At 38.9% G+C, this 15,447-nt stretch overlaps 1 long non-coding RNA gene across 16 annotated transcripts in view; it reads left to right on the forward strand.

Annotated features, from left to right (window-relative positions):
* The window catches only part of LOC107309719 (uncharacterized), a 268,792-nt gene that overhangs the window by 77,763 nt on the left and 175,582 nt on the right, over window positions 1-15,447 (forward strand). The window contains exon 1 of one of the 16 annotated variants that reach the window (XR_014942743.1): window positions 2,119-2,191. The exons of the other annotated variants lie outside the window; for them this stretch is intronic. This is a non-coding gene — a long non-coding RNA (uncharacterized LOC107309719). Of the gene's footprint in view, window positions 1-2,118; window positions 2,192-15,447 lie in introns of those variants that run through there. 16 annotated transcript variants of the gene reach the window in all.

A 15,447-nucleotide genomic window follows, 5' to 3' on the forward strand; every position in this document is an offset into this window, starting at 1 on the left:
GGTGGGAAAGAAAGAAGAATGGAAGGGAGGGGAGAGTGCAGGCTGAATGTCAAAACTTTCATCATCCTTCCCACGTCACCATTAGAAATGGAGAATATTCAGCAGAGAAAAACATGCGCTTACCAAAATCAGCTTGTGGAGTTTCTCACAACAGAGGGAACGTGAATACATACAGCCATGTGCTTTCTTCTTCCCAGAGTACTTGTTTAATTAAAACTCCATGATTAAATAATTAAAAGGTAATCATAAATTTAGCACATATATAATAAAACATACTATGCAAGAAAACATAATCTGAAAAATAATCCACTTAATTTCACCCATAATGTTCATACAAAAATCACTTTGCTACTCTGTAGTTTTGTCCAACTTGTTCCTTCTTCTGCCTCTTTCTGCTGGCTCTCCTTTTCCTATTGATTCATATATAAGCTGTTTGTCTTCACTTCCAAGGCATTTGGGGTTTCTGCCAATTTAACTACCTCTTATTCACTACTTGAGAATATCTGTGCAGTAGCTTCAGTAGAATTTTTACTTCTGCATTTTTAAAATCTGAAATAATCTCTTGGCTTTTGTAGCCAGGGTGTTCATGCTGGTGTTTCACCATATTGAACAAATGACCATTGATGATCATATCTGAGTGGCTACCTGATAGCTAAAGAGCTTGTGCATATGCTATGAGGATTTGTCTTAAGAACATAATGGCAAGTGACCTTGGGTTGCAGGAAGAACTAAAGAGAAGGCAGGGTCATCTAATGAGATATATTCTGGTACGATTGCTCCAATTTATGCATCTATTTTTACTCCTGCTTCTGGTTTAGCTGCGTGCTTGCAGATTCTGTGTCTTTTTAGTGTAAAACAGGACCACTGCTCCGTGACTGTTAATTGTCCAATGACTGTTTGCTTTAATTTCATTGAGAATTGTGTCTGGTAGGCCGTCCTTCAAATGCACTATTTGCCTGATGCAGGGGGTCAAAGGCCTTTGGATTCTTCATGGAATGGATCCATACATGGAACAGTCTGTCATGTTTCACATAGTGAACACTGTGTGGATGTAAAAGTACTTCTCTCCTTGGCTTAGTGCTACTTGTATGTATGTGGTTTCGTTTATGTGAATGAAAGTGCCATGCATGATTCTATAGGTTTTTCACTCCTCAGCATGCATACTATTTTGTTCAAGACTCTGAACATCTTATATTCTTTTGATGGAATAAGAATGGAATCAAACCTGCGCAACTCTGTGTCTTTTCTGTTGGACTGCAAAGGATTGGGCAAGGCAATGAACAAAAGGAATGTTTTTTATACTTTTCTCTGATTTCTCAAGCCTGTGGAAACAGTTTGAAGAGTTGTTTCCTATTTTATTCTAGGGCCTAATCCAATTTTCCACTGGTATTAATGAGGGAACATGCTTTTGTTTTCATTGGGAATTGGTTAGCATACATAAGAAATAGGATACTTTACTACTGCAAGGCAGTCTCCCTTTCCTGTGTAGTACTTGCTTTTCATCCTAAAGGCTATTTCACTAGCTTGAAAATCTTTTCAATTTTTCATTTACAAAAAGGAAGTAGACTTATTGCTTCTGTCTGTGGCTTCTCCCTAAACCTTATTCCTCTTTTTCTTCCTACCTTCATCCTCTTCTTTTTCCTTTTTCACAGAATGTTATAAACTATATTAGTGCATGGACATAGTCCAGCAAGAGTAATGAAAGTATTATTTTGTCTATGCAATGTTTACCTCTTGTATTACACTACCAAGGACTTGGTTTGGCTTAGATTTTGATGTCCTAGTGTTAATGAGACCATAACAATGGTATCTGGGCAGAAGTGTTACCAGTAATGGGTTTCTGTTTCAGTTCCTTAGTAAGATTATTCTGTGTTGAATAGACCTCAGTGTCAGAACACTTGTTGTTTATTTGACCTGATTTTACTCTACACCTTCTCTGTTTCACACCTTTTCTCCTAGTTGTGGTTATCAAAATGATTCATTTTCCTTGTCCTCACTTATTTTTTTTCTCTTCTCATTTGCATTTTCTGTAACTCCTTAAGACTATATTCTTGTTGTAAATATCTATGTCCTGAATATTCTCTGACCATTCCAATTGAAATGTTTATTTGTCTCAGGAAACATCAAACTTCTCCATTAGGGATGGATGTGATAAATGTTAATGAACATGCAAAGTGCACCTCCTATCTCGGTGAGTCTCAGCTATAATTTTATAAATATGGGAACTTACCTGTTAGGTACAACTTTAAATATCATTCTGAAAGCATCTTTTTTTTTTTTTTCCCCTGACAAATTTATTTGAAAATTTCCCTCTTTGTTCCCTTTTTATTCTGATTTTGAGTTTCAGGGTGAAGAGTCCCCTGAATATCATAGCCTCAAACTATCTGTTGTAGAAATGATCTCTTCTATTGGTAATTCAGAGGAGATTTCTTAGAGTAGATGTATTGCTTTCCAACAGTGATGAAGCTGACAGATCATAAGGGAACCTTGGTGAGAGCTAGAAAAATTGCTTGTCTGTGTTGTGCTTGCAGTAGAGCTTGTAGATGCAATGGCATTGGGTTACTTCCAATACATGGGTGGTCAGATATATAAATTGGGGTTAGAGTTGTTCTGGACTGTTAATGGAGGCTTAACTGGGATCTTCCTGACTTCTATGATTTGTGTTTTAAGAATTGTACTTGGTTGGCCTCTTGAGATTTTTTCTCTTAGTGAGAGAGAAAGTGTTGAGGAAGATAAGAGAGAGAATGTGAGAGATAGCAGAACTGAGAATTAGAGCTATAGGGTTGGTTTTTGTTGTTGTTTTAAAAGCATGTTATGGTGCTGCACTAAAATCCAGGTTAATCCACAGAATGTTACAAAATGACATACCAGAGCACATAAAATGCTTTGCATTCCAAATTGTCATACATGATATAAATAATAATTAAAAAGAAACAAACAAAATAACAATAATGGGAATATGGAATAGAAATGTGAAATGAAAACATATCACTCTATTTGTATTTTACAATGAATTTTTCTAGTGACTGAAAACATACATCATGATTCTCCATTTATAGCTACGAGCTGTCTGTCCATGCTTATGTGCTGAAAGGCATTGATGCACTATTGAAAGAGCCCTGTAGTGCTCATTTAATCAGTGTCAGCACTGCATTTCACATAGAGCAGATCAAATCTGACTGATTTATCATAGACTTTGAGGTAAATTTTCCTGTCTGTGCAAGCATATTGTCCATTAACGAGAATGGGAGTTAGACCTGTTAGGAAAGAGCCTTCTATTGTCTGCTTACTGTAATGTTTCACCAGACACGGTTCTATGTAAAAAGTCAGGCTGTAGGAAGAGATTTTGGTTTGGAAGATTAAACTGGTGTAGAACTCTATAGAAATATTCAGTGCAAATGAAACCCTATGCATAATGTCAGAAGGGAAGACTTACGCATGCATTTCAATGTGAATTTCTAAATAATCAGTTTAAATATTTTTTTCCCGTGCCATTTCTTTTATAAAAACTTACATATATTTTATGACGTCAAGAGAGAAGTTATTTTTCACCATTTAGCTTTCATAAAAATGCACAAGCTTCTTTGAACTGCAGTAGCGCTAAGGATTCTCTTACTGTGCCTTATCCACTCTCTGCAACACAGTCACAGCCCTTCCTAAACATAAGGTACACAAATGACCAAAATTCAAAAAATTCTAGATACTCAGCCTATAATTTTCTGAAAACCTTATATGTGAACGATGGCAGTGTGCTCATATGTTTGTGGATAATAGCTTCTTTGGCCCTCTTATGAATTTTTTTTCAGTTTAACGTAATGTCTAAAGCATGAAGCCCTATAAAGGATGGTTTTTTTTTTATTTTATTTTCAATTGAGTACATCATCCAAGGAATTAGATTTGCTTAGAGCAAATATCTCATATCGTGTGCCTATGACAAACTAGCTGGTATTGAATAGACTGCGTCTCATAACTCTGACTGTAAGCATTTGGGAAATTAAGTGGTTATTAAGGGATGACAGGAAAAGAGCTTTCTTCCAAATTTTGCCCATGTTTCATGACCAAAGAGAAGTTGCTATTACTTAAAGATTTTAATGTATTTCTGTTGCCTGTGCTACGTGGAGTACAGAGTGGGATACATACTTTAGGATTTAGGATGTGTCTTAATACCCTAAACTAAGGATGAGGAAGAAAATTCATTTGAATGTAATAAAGGATAAGGCATAAATTTTTTATGTTGAATTCAGAAACCTGCCCTATCACGGACTTCTTAAACAATGCTATCTACAGTGTATCCAAGTGTTTAAAGTGCATCAGGAGAAGCTTTGGGCTCTGTCTGGGGCTTTGTGATTGATCTGTTAACACCTTCTTGAATAGGTTGTGCCTCAGCTTATCTATCTGTAAAACAAAGGTAATGTCTGTGACTATGTCTAAAGTTAGGGTGGGTTTCATTTTGAAAGGTATTTGTGTTAATCCCTTGTTAGAGTCATAGAATGGCCTGGGTTGAAAAGGACCGCAATGATCACTGCTTTTTGCCAGGCCTGTATTCTTCAAGATCACAAACTCCACCAGGGCAGGATCACTGTAGCCCAGTCTGCCTCCAATCTTAACCTCACTAATGTTCTCCTCCTCCTTGGTGAGCACCAGGTCCAGTAAGGCTTCACCTTGGGTTGGTCTGTCTAATACCTAGACCAGGAAATTATCCTGAACACACTCCAGGAATCTCCTGGATTGTCTGCCACCCACCGTTCCACTATCCTAGCAGATATCTGTGTGGTTGACAAGAGCCTGAGAGTGTGATACTTCTTTTAGCTGAAGCAAGAAGGCCTCATCAACCCCTGGTCAGGTGATCTGTAGCAGACCCCAACCACTAGATGCTCTTTACTGGACTTATCCCTGATTTTAACCCATCTCAATCTCTCAGTCTGGTCATGGCTGCTACTCAGACACAGCTCTTCTCAATCTATTTGCTTTATTGCTTCTAGAACTTCTTGTAAAGTAAGTGTTAGTATCAGATTTTGGACAGGTGACTTGCAGGGGGAAATCTTGGAGTAGTGTGGAATCACTGAAATATTCTCTTAATCCAGGTCAATGCTGAATTCACACTTTAACAGGCTCATGGTTAGTCTTTAGTAGGAAAGACTAATAAAAGTATTATTAACAATCATGTAAAAGCAGAGCTGTTAGTTTTGGTATCCTCTTGCATTCTCTCCTTAGAGATTAAATCACACTACTATATACTTTCTACATAAATTAATTGGCTAAAACATAGGTCTTCACTTACTTTCTGCTCAGAATGCCAGTGAAATTAGATATTTATGTAGTCTATAAAATACTTTAAAAATATTCTGGATGAAAGGCATCAGAAAAGTGTAAGGTGATATGTTTTACATACATAATATTTTCATTCCTTAACATGAACTTACCACAATATCAACTGCTGTTGGTATGCAGGTTCAGAGTGTCCCAGGTACTGAGAATTATCAAGAATATATACTATCATTAGACAGTAAATTGGTCAGAATTAAGGTCCTGAGTTGTGATGCTGTTTATACCAGTTTTGAGCCAAAGCACAGTGACAGTTTTTAAAGAGGTTTCCTCCCGTCCTGTGGAACATATTCTCCTTGGACAAAATTGCTTTTGCTGTGTTGAGCATGGGGGTACATAAGGCTGCCACATTCCAGGTTTCTTACCTGCTATCTTCACCCAGAGGACAAGGGCAAACTCACAGTCTGGACACTGTGTGATGCTTCAGTAAGTTGGACACAATGCAGGGACTATGACGTCATGGCACTCTGGTTCTAGTGAAGCCATATTTTCTCAGATTCCTCCTACCAGAGAATAGGAAATCAGTCTATTTCAGAAGAAATACCTGTAGGCTCCAGGCTGTCTATGGAGAGCATTTCTGTGGTGAGTGCTTTGCACACATTTTCTAATGACAAACACAGTAGTAGATGTACATATACACTTATAGGTTCGGGGAGAAACTTGCATTATCTGCCAAACTGTTGTAGGTTTTAGTGTCAAAAGCTGAGTAATGCTGCCTTAAAAAGACTTCACTAGGGAAATACCTCTGGCTGTAGATGCCCTGGTAAAAGAAAAAAAGAACAAAACACAAGCAGCAAGTATTTACCCTCTTATCATTTTTTCCCCCAAGTTTTTGGAAAGACAAGATGTAGTTCCCTTAGCAATGTGGATATTCTAAAGCATGGTCTGGATTTTTTTCTTACAAAAAGTTGTAAGTGCTCCTGGACTTTGCTTGTCAGTAACATTCACTGAGCTGCACTAATTTTATAAAATTCAGAATAGAGTTTTGCCACTTTAGAGATAATCCATGAAAGCTCTCTTCCTGCAGACTGCAATAAATCATCCCCTCCACTAAAAGCCTGGATGTCATTTGAAATTTATTGCATGGAGCTGGTAGTGGACTTAAAAGCCATTTCACATGTCTTATTACTCCAGTCATCTAATTTATGGATTTCAGCCACAATTGTAGTTGGAAAAGTACTTCCCTTCAACTGATTAATATGATTTCTGCTTTTGCATTCATTTCCCTTTTTATATTTTTTCTATAATCATTGCAGGAGACTTTGGCATCCAGGGTTCAGATATGAAACTGAAAGAAAGGTGCCAAGACAGACTGATGCAGATTGACTACGCTTTACTGGCTTTTAGCAGCACTTGTCAAAAGGCATCTTAGTTATTGTTAGTTGAGCAATCTCGCCCTAGGAAAGAAAAAGCTGTCGGAAGCTTCCTTGTTTAACACTGTAGCTCCAAGGAGGCAGCATGAAAGCAACCTATTAAACACAAATGAGGTGAGCATAAGTAACACACTTAACACAAAGAATGATAAGATATTGCAGCCTTTTTCTTTCCATTTCTTAGTGTGAAAACTAGTTTGAATTTACTGCCATAGGTATAGAGACCCTTTTTGTTTCTCTTCAGGATGATCCCTGTAAGGAAAGGCAGTGTGAAGAAGTACAGGTTAACCTCAAGAGGGACCATTTATTCATTTCAGGAGTTCAGTCTTATGCTAAATTCCATTGATATGCATCGTTAGGTGAACTAGTAGCTCTGCAGCACGTGTATGTGGTTTGCATGTATACTTGCATAAATAATTTATGATGCGTGTTATGAAAGTATCAAAAATTTGACTGGCACTTTCCAGAAGGAAATACTGCATAATCCTTGCCCTGAGTAGTTTATGTTAATCTTGAAAAGTGCCCAGCCTACATTTGTACCAGTATATGCTTGCATAGTGATGGATAGCCAGTAAGGAACGGCATCATTAACACTATTCGGTCAGCTCCATAGCATTAAAGCATGGTGTGAGGATTTAAATGCTCTCTTTGTGTTTACCTCATACATAAGTTGTTACAGCACTGACAGGTCAGGCATAGACCCATACAGATCTGCTTAAAGATGGATAGTCCCTGAGGAATTGGCTGAAGTTTGTCTGCAGCATGGATATGGCCACCCTTCCCCTGTCAAATGCCCAAAGATAGGTGGCTTAGGCAAGAGCCAAGCTGTGTGCAATGGCACTTTTTCAGCTGGTCAGAACTATGATCACTGGCCCCCAGGTGATGGCTTTACCTCTGGAGTGAACATCGACATGCTACTGAGAGTTGAAGCCCACGTGCAAATTACTATGTGCCTATAGACAAGAGTCTAATGAGGAGGCATCACATAGCTCTGATTCTCAAATACCTATTGACTGTGTTTCCTGCGAATTGGAAAAGATTAAAAACAAAAGCGGTGTAAAGAAAATCCTGCTGTGGTTTCTACAATGCCTGCTTTCTGCTAATAACACCTGAGAGGCAGCGCGAAATAACAGCTGAGGTGCTTAAGGGCAGCTCTAGTGCCATCTACCTCCTGTGCACATCTGTGAATGTGGGCATGCATCCAAAAAGAGGCTGAGAAGAAAAACAGGCAATGGTGAGACCATTGCAACTGGAGGAGGATTTTAGTCCTCAGCTGCAGAATCTGTAAGTTTCTGGGTGTGACTGGGCATTCCAAGGGTGAGGGTGTTTGCCAAGTGTTAGAGCAGGCCTCAGAGCAATGCAGGCAAGCTGAAATTTCTTCTGCTACCAGGAAGATATACTGCACCTGGGGTGCCTCCTGTTCCCTGCAAAACATGCAGCCGCTGGTAGGCAGATTCCACAAGCCCCAGTAGAGCTGAAATGCTGCCTGCCTCGTGCTCATCTTTGCTGGGTGATGATTTGTGTGGACCCTTAGTTGCCCAGGTTCAGTGCAACTGGATCCAGCAAATCTAAATGGCATTTTTGTAGGGAATTTTCTCTCCAGTACCACTGCTGAATAGAAGGCTGATGCTGTAGTAGAGAATACAACAGTGGAAGTCCCAGGATGATGAAAGATTAATGAATAAGGCTTAGACTTGCCACAGCTGTTTCTTTCTTCTTTTCCAGTGCATAGACAGTAATGTTATGCAAATATAAACATATTAGCCAAATATTAACTTTTTTTCTTAAACACAACAAAAAGCAGCATGTGATAGGTTCCTATATCTAAAAGAGAACAATGTGTGTTGCCAGTTTCAAACTGAACTTAATTGAGCTGATACTGACATTTCAAGAGAAGACTGTTTTATAAAGGCCCCATCCATTTGCATTAGGGTTTAATAATGAAACAAAGATTTGTCTTCCATGCAGAAAAGTTTATTTAGGGTCCAAACCTTGAGCAATTAATGCAGCTACTGCAGCCGTAAGAGCTAAGGTGATTTACCTAATTTGAGGCTTATGAAGTAAGCACTGCTTATTTTCTGTTGTCGATTTTTCACAGTTCATACCTCAGCATAATGATCTGTCTGTAGTTGGACGGTATTTTCGGGAATGTTCAATCTGAAAATTAATTTGCTTCATCTGTAGCGACGTCGTCTTTGTGTTTGCTTCCTGCGAATGTTCCCGCTGTCAAGTACGCTGGCACAAATACGGAAAGGCACCAATTTTTTAAACTATATGCACAATTATTTGTGCTGAAGGTGCATGTGTGTTGTTTCATTCGGGAAACAGAAAAAGATATATAAGTACTCTCAATGAACCAGTAGAGCTTGAAAAGAAAGTACTGAGCTGTTCGTGCTTGCAGGGTGTTGAAATAGAGAATTCCCCCCATCTCAGTTGGATTCTTTCAAATGAATTGTAATCTGCTGAGGAAGAAAAAAAATTCTTATAGTGAATTATTTATTCATCTATTTTAATAGCAATTAAAACTGTTACCTGTTAGTTATTTGCTGCTTCTATTTGGCTTTTGTTTTTCAAAGCAACGTGCTCTTTTTATGAAATCAATGATTTTCATTATCTGGTCTCGTTATCATCCTTTACTGCTAGATGGCAGGTATCAAAGACAGATCTGTAATTTGTGCACCATTTCTTCACCTTGCCATACTGAAGCAGTTTTCCATACACTGCTTTATATGAGACAGAGACAAAAAAGACCAATTGGGAAGTGAGGCCCTGGAGTAGAGCAGCTCAGCAGGCAGCAGATTGTTAATGGCACCTGTATTTCAGTTTACAGTAGTGAGCGCTAACAACAACACACACAGCACAGCACTCTCTGCTTGATTTCCACTCCCCTCTCCCTGTTCTTTCCCCCACTCCCACACGCTTAATTAGAAAATCTGATGCAGCCAGAGACATTATCTGCCCTACCGTGTGTGCTAGTGAGGAATGCATTCTTTGATGTTGCTGATAAGCTTTTCTGTGTTGTGGGTAGTTAATTGGTAGTGGAAAGGAAATGTCTGGACTAGCGTAAAAGGAAGCTTCCTAACTGTCTCTCCTGCAGCTGGTCTCACTGGTTGATGAGCCAAGGTGTGCTACTGATGTAGCAGTGGTAAGGAGGTCCTGCCAATATTGCCCACTCCCCAGCAGAACTACACAGAGCACCTGCACCTTTGGAACAAGTTCTAAATTCTTCTTGTCTTTCATCTTTGCAAGGGAACAAAAATAGGAATAAAACACAGCACTTCCCAAAACCCAGAGGGCCAAATTCCCTTCTGGTATAAATCAACATGTGTATGTGCAAGGTAATCTCTCCTCAGGTCATGCTAGTCCATCAGCATTCTGAGAGCATTCTGGAATGTGCATGGTGAAGCTTTGTAAGTGAACTAGCTGGCTGATTAGATCCTTACAAAACTGTTTGTTTTGTTTTGTTTTTTATTAGAACCTCTGTTTCATTTATTTTCTGCGGCATTCAAGGCTTGCACCTTATTTTGCCTTTGCTGAAAGGAAGAGTTTGCTACTTAATTCTAGTTCCTCATTTACATTACTACAACCTGTAGTCAAATATTTCTTTATTCCTTTATTTAAACTAGATAGTAGAAAGATTGTGATCATTCTCTGGAGGGCAGGACATATTTTGAGATTTTGTTTTCGGTTTGTTTAGTAGTATTAGATCATCTGACATTTTCTTACGTTTCTCTTTGCTATTCTTGCTAACAAGACTACTGCTTTCATCCAGTAATATATTATTGTCACTGTGGAAGATCCTTTTCTTCCTAGTGACCTTTAAAATATTTGTCCTGGTTCTTTAGACTTGTCGGCTATAGGTATGTTATGTAGTTTTAGCTCCTCTTCATTTTCTGTAATGTCTTATTTCTGTTTTATACTTATCACTTTCACCTTTCTCATTCTTCCATTTGTTATATACATTTGAAAAATTACAGCTGCTTTCACTTCAATTTTCAGCCTGACTGCATTTTTGTAACCAGTGTGATTCTTTTCCTAAATCATTACCTTGTGGCTTTTTGGGTATCTAACAGGCAATCATTGTAATCTTTCCATCATATATCTACATATATACATGTAATTCTGAATTTAGCCCCCACTTGCTTTCATCTTTTTTAAACTGGCCATTGAAGAGCAGCAAGTAGAAAGGAAACTGGTTTGATTGTTGTACTGTGTGAAGGTAACTTATCATGAAGTCACACCTAAGCAACGTTAATTTTTCTTTATCTATTCTCATCTGCCAAAATATGTAGTATAGGTTTAAGGGCCTCAGTGATACTGTGACACCTTCCCCCCTTTACATTATTATGATTAATGATTGTTTTTTTCTTCTCACCCACCCCAATATAGAACTGACAAAATTAGCTAATATTTAATGCTAATCTTGCTGGGAGCTCTGTAATGCCTTGAGTTAGTTGAAGGGCACTGGCGGGCCCAGTACTGACCTTTCTTGCTGCTCACTGTGCCTTAGCATTACAAGCGGTATTTGGAGTGTCTCTTTCTTGGCTACATCAGTGCAGTGAATGGAGAACTATCACATGAGAGCTCAAGAACAGAATTCCTGTGTAAAACAATCAGCTGAGTACTGAGAGATTAACCAGATGTGCTGTCCTTCACTACTAGTTTTCTCTAGTCTGATTCACCAGTGTGTATTAAGAGAGGATTCAGCCTGTATTTCTCCCTCACACAAGTGAAGAATTCAGAATGCCAGCAAGTAGAGCCAGATGGTTAGCTATAAGGTTATGTGCCTTTCACAGTACTGTGCTGCTTTTCTTGCTTTGCTCCCAACCACACCTGAAGTGCTGCATTCCACGCTGAAGAGATGCTGAAGCATCTAGAAAGCTTGGAACATGACAGAGGAGAAAGACCTGGATTAGTGAAGTGCAAAGCATGTTCTCCCTTTCCATTTGCAGTAAGGCCCAAAAGAGAAGACACTGAACTCCCAAGCTCTGCCAAAGCCATGGTGAGGGTTCACCTCAGTTAATTAGTTTAAGAAGAAAGGCTGAGAAAGAGTTTTGCAGGGAGATCTTGGAGAGGAAAATTTAGAAGAGAATGTAGAAACTATCTTATTCTTTCTGGCTGGTCTGTAACTCAGCAGGTTGTAGTGGAAGGATGCTCCGGTGTGAATGAGCATGAATGTCCAGTGACCTGGATCACATTCAACTTTCACTCCAGTTTGTTGTGAATTAGGAGACTAAGCAGCTCTGTCTGTAAGCTGTGAGAGAAGTGTGTTACAGCCTCATTTATGATCAACCCTAAGATCAGTGACTGTGTATGGACCATGTCAGGCCCCACCACCCACAGTGGTACCAGTTACTGTCACTCCTGGTTGTATCTGTGGGTGGGATGATGACTTCTAGTACTTTACATGGTGGTGCACAATGTACAAATTGAAATGCTTTGCATACAGCAGTGGTAAACATACACCACAGACTGTTAGCTGCTGTTTCATATCTGAAATATCACAACTCTCTAAAGGTTTTATGGTCACTCAAGAAAATATGGGAAAGCCCGAGAGGTGTGACAAACCCTGCTTAGTGTTAAAGGCATCAGAGGAGGTTTTTTGTATTTTATGTTTTTTCTTTCCTGCTGTTACTGATTCATCCAGCCTTTTTGCTGTCTATTTATGCTCATTTATATGCACTTAATCAGCTGACTGGTTAAGTTCCACCACCTACTTACCACTGCAATGAATAATGTTTTAGGCTCAGTGTCTTACAAGTGCAGGCCCCTCACACATCAATGTCATTACTGGAATTGCTTTTGCTGATAGCAGCCTCGTGGCAGGTGTACAGAGAGCAGCCTGCAGTGCAAACAGGATGAAAAGCATAATTCATCAGGTTTGCTCACAAAAAAACATTTTGTCTGTTAGCAAGAAAATGTTGTGGCCCATCTCCTCCTTCTGTTGCCCATGATAGAGGGAGGACAGGACATTTGTGTCCTTAGAGAACTGAGATGCCACTCACCTTCTGAAGATGGCCTTGTAGACAGTTTTGTTTAATAAAGTTACTAAGTTGTTTGAGAGAACCAATTAGAATTTAGTAAAAGAAGTTCTACCAAAGCTGCCAGGGAGATGGTCAGACATAGGAAGTATGATTGGGTAGGTGAACTGGGAAGGATGTAACAGCTCTGAGTACTTCAGACAATAGGGGAAGGAGGAGAGTCTCATGCGGTTGGGAGCTTGGGAATAAAAGGGATTGTGCCCTCTGGAATTTTGGAGGGATTCTACAAGAATTTACGTCTGTAGGTTCTCCCCTTATTTGAATAAAGGTACTTTTTCAAAACTTCTCTATCTCCTCTGTGAACGTTGACCTCTGGCAAATGAGATTTTCTGCACAACATTAATGTGTGTTCTTCTCATTTCCTTTTTTTTCAGTTCATAATTTCAAGTTAGGACTTCAGATGGGACTAGGTTATGTCATGCCCTTGCACAGAACCTTTGAAGTAGTGTCAGGGAGCCTCTGGTGCTTTTGGAGGAAGTTTCATTAAAGTTGCATTGCTGGACAGGTGTCTGAACAACTGATAAACCTTTAGTCAAAGATGCATTTATCTGCATAATTGAGACCATTTTTTTAACTTAAACTCTTGCTTTAATCTAAGTGCATGCTTAGTGTTACCTGAACTGGAGCAAGTTCAGAAAATACTTTCATAGGGACAGTCACCAATAGATTCACAGTCCCGTGCCTACACTGCTACTCATTGAAGGATGCACTCCACTACTTTAAAGTGCAGGGTAGCAATAGCTTGGTTCTACAGGAGAGCTTCAGAAAAGGTAGAATTTCTTCTGTAGCGTATAATAAGTTTGTTTCTGAGGAAGAAGCCTGTACCAAGTGATAGCATACCCAGAGACTTGACTGGGACACAACTAATTGAATGCATTCTACACTTGGTGTTTTTTGTTTGTTTGTTTTGTTTTGTTTTGTTTATCTGTTTTGTTTTCTGTAGGACTTTAAGTTCCTTCTTTGGTATTCATGATTTATTTGGACTTCTATTTTAACAAAATATCTCAGCCTGGTTGGAATAATTGCCACAAGGAATCCAGTGAGTGTTTGTGACCATAAAAAGTGTAACTGAATATAGGCATTACTTTTAAAGGGGAGTGAGTAGAGGTTGATTGTTCTTAATTTGATGTGAAAGACAAAAAAAGACTTTAAAGATCTCAGATGGCATATGAAAGAATGCCCTCTTCTTGTTCTGTGTTGTATTGTCTCATTAAAAATGCCCCCTTTCCTGTAATCACTATTTCACAGTTCAGCCATCTCCAGATACTGTGAAACAGCTGTGCAAAGGTCAAGTACAAGAGGGCAATGGGAAAAGAAAATGACACCACAGCTCCCAGGGTTTCCAACCACCCTGTTAACAAATTTACTGACACAGGGCATAATTTTTACTGACGCTGCCCATTTTTTACTGACAGTGACTCTTAAGACTCCATGGGGAGCAGATGCTGACATCTCTCTTGACTTTGAAAAGCTCATTGCTGAAACAAAATGGTTTTATACAAAGATTTACATACAGCGTCTAAACATTAAGCGAGAGATCAGTAGTTCTTCAAGTCTGAGTAATGATCCCACATGGCAAAGCTACATTTTAATTAATAAGAATGCATTCATACTTCACCTTTGTACTTTTTTTTTTTTCCCCTTTCTTGGAGGGAGCCAGTGAATCCTAACAGTTTGCTCAAACACATCCCTGTTTCTTATCACATAGTAACACAAGTCTCTTTGGGCTCTGCTTCTGCTTGGTGCCAACAGACCTGGCACCTTTATGACTTTTTAGTGAGGGCAGTGGAGTTTGATGCAAGTATCACACTCTCTATCAGGCCCTTGGATATGAGGTAAGAGTGGCTGGTAGATCTCAAAGAACTTGTCACCTCCTGGATAGATTTAATTTAAAATAGTCTTAGTTATTTGGAAATTGCAGTTATTTATTTTAACACCATGCTTAGCTTTAGTCCCCTTGGTCTCTCCAGGTTTCTTGCTCATGACCTCGTAGTCCTACGTAAACATAGTTTTGCCTGGTTCATCTTTTAAACCTCACCATTAAGCTGTGCTCTGTGTGATGTGCTTATATATTTATTTTTTTCCCCTTTCACTGCTTGTGTTTCCTCTCAGTTGTTGACTATGACTGGAAAATAGGCGTACAAAGCATTTTGCATTCTCTGAATGTACCACACAGTAATTCTGCTGTCTGAAAACTCTGTAATGTCAATAATTGATGCACTTGAGAAGTGGTAATTAAATTAGTTAATTATGCTGGTAAAATTACATGCAATTATGTGACTGCAGGGTATGTTTAGTAAATTAGGCTTTCCCATACTCACTACATATTGTGGTGCCAATTTTGTTCCTTGATGATTAGGTAGCTTTTGATACTTCTTAATTGATTTAATACCTGGATCTTCATTAGCCCTCGATTGCTATGCAATGTATGTCTGACATTTTTCTCTCTGATATTTCAGAGTATCGTTCATCAAAAAAAATCAGTCTATACATATATACGAATTCCTGTCAGATGTTAAAGCATCGAGACTTCAGGGAAAATGCTCTCTTTTACAAGCATCTTGCAGTGACTTGCCCACTAGTGTGAGATGCCAATCAACTAACTGTCCCTGGAAACTCTCTGATGTAGAATAACTGATTTCATTTATTTTTCTCCTGAAAGTTCCAAGTAAATAACTGTCTCAAGGAAGACTGGCGTGGTGACAGCT

The sequence above is a fragment of the Coturnix japonica genome, chromosome 2 (genome assembly GCF_054131305.1).
Source record: "Coturnix japonica strain WE chromosome 2, WE-NBRP24, whole genome shotgun sequence".
Lineage (NCBI taxonomy): Eukaryota > Metazoa > Chordata > Aves > Galliformes > Phasianidae > Coturnix > Coturnix japonica.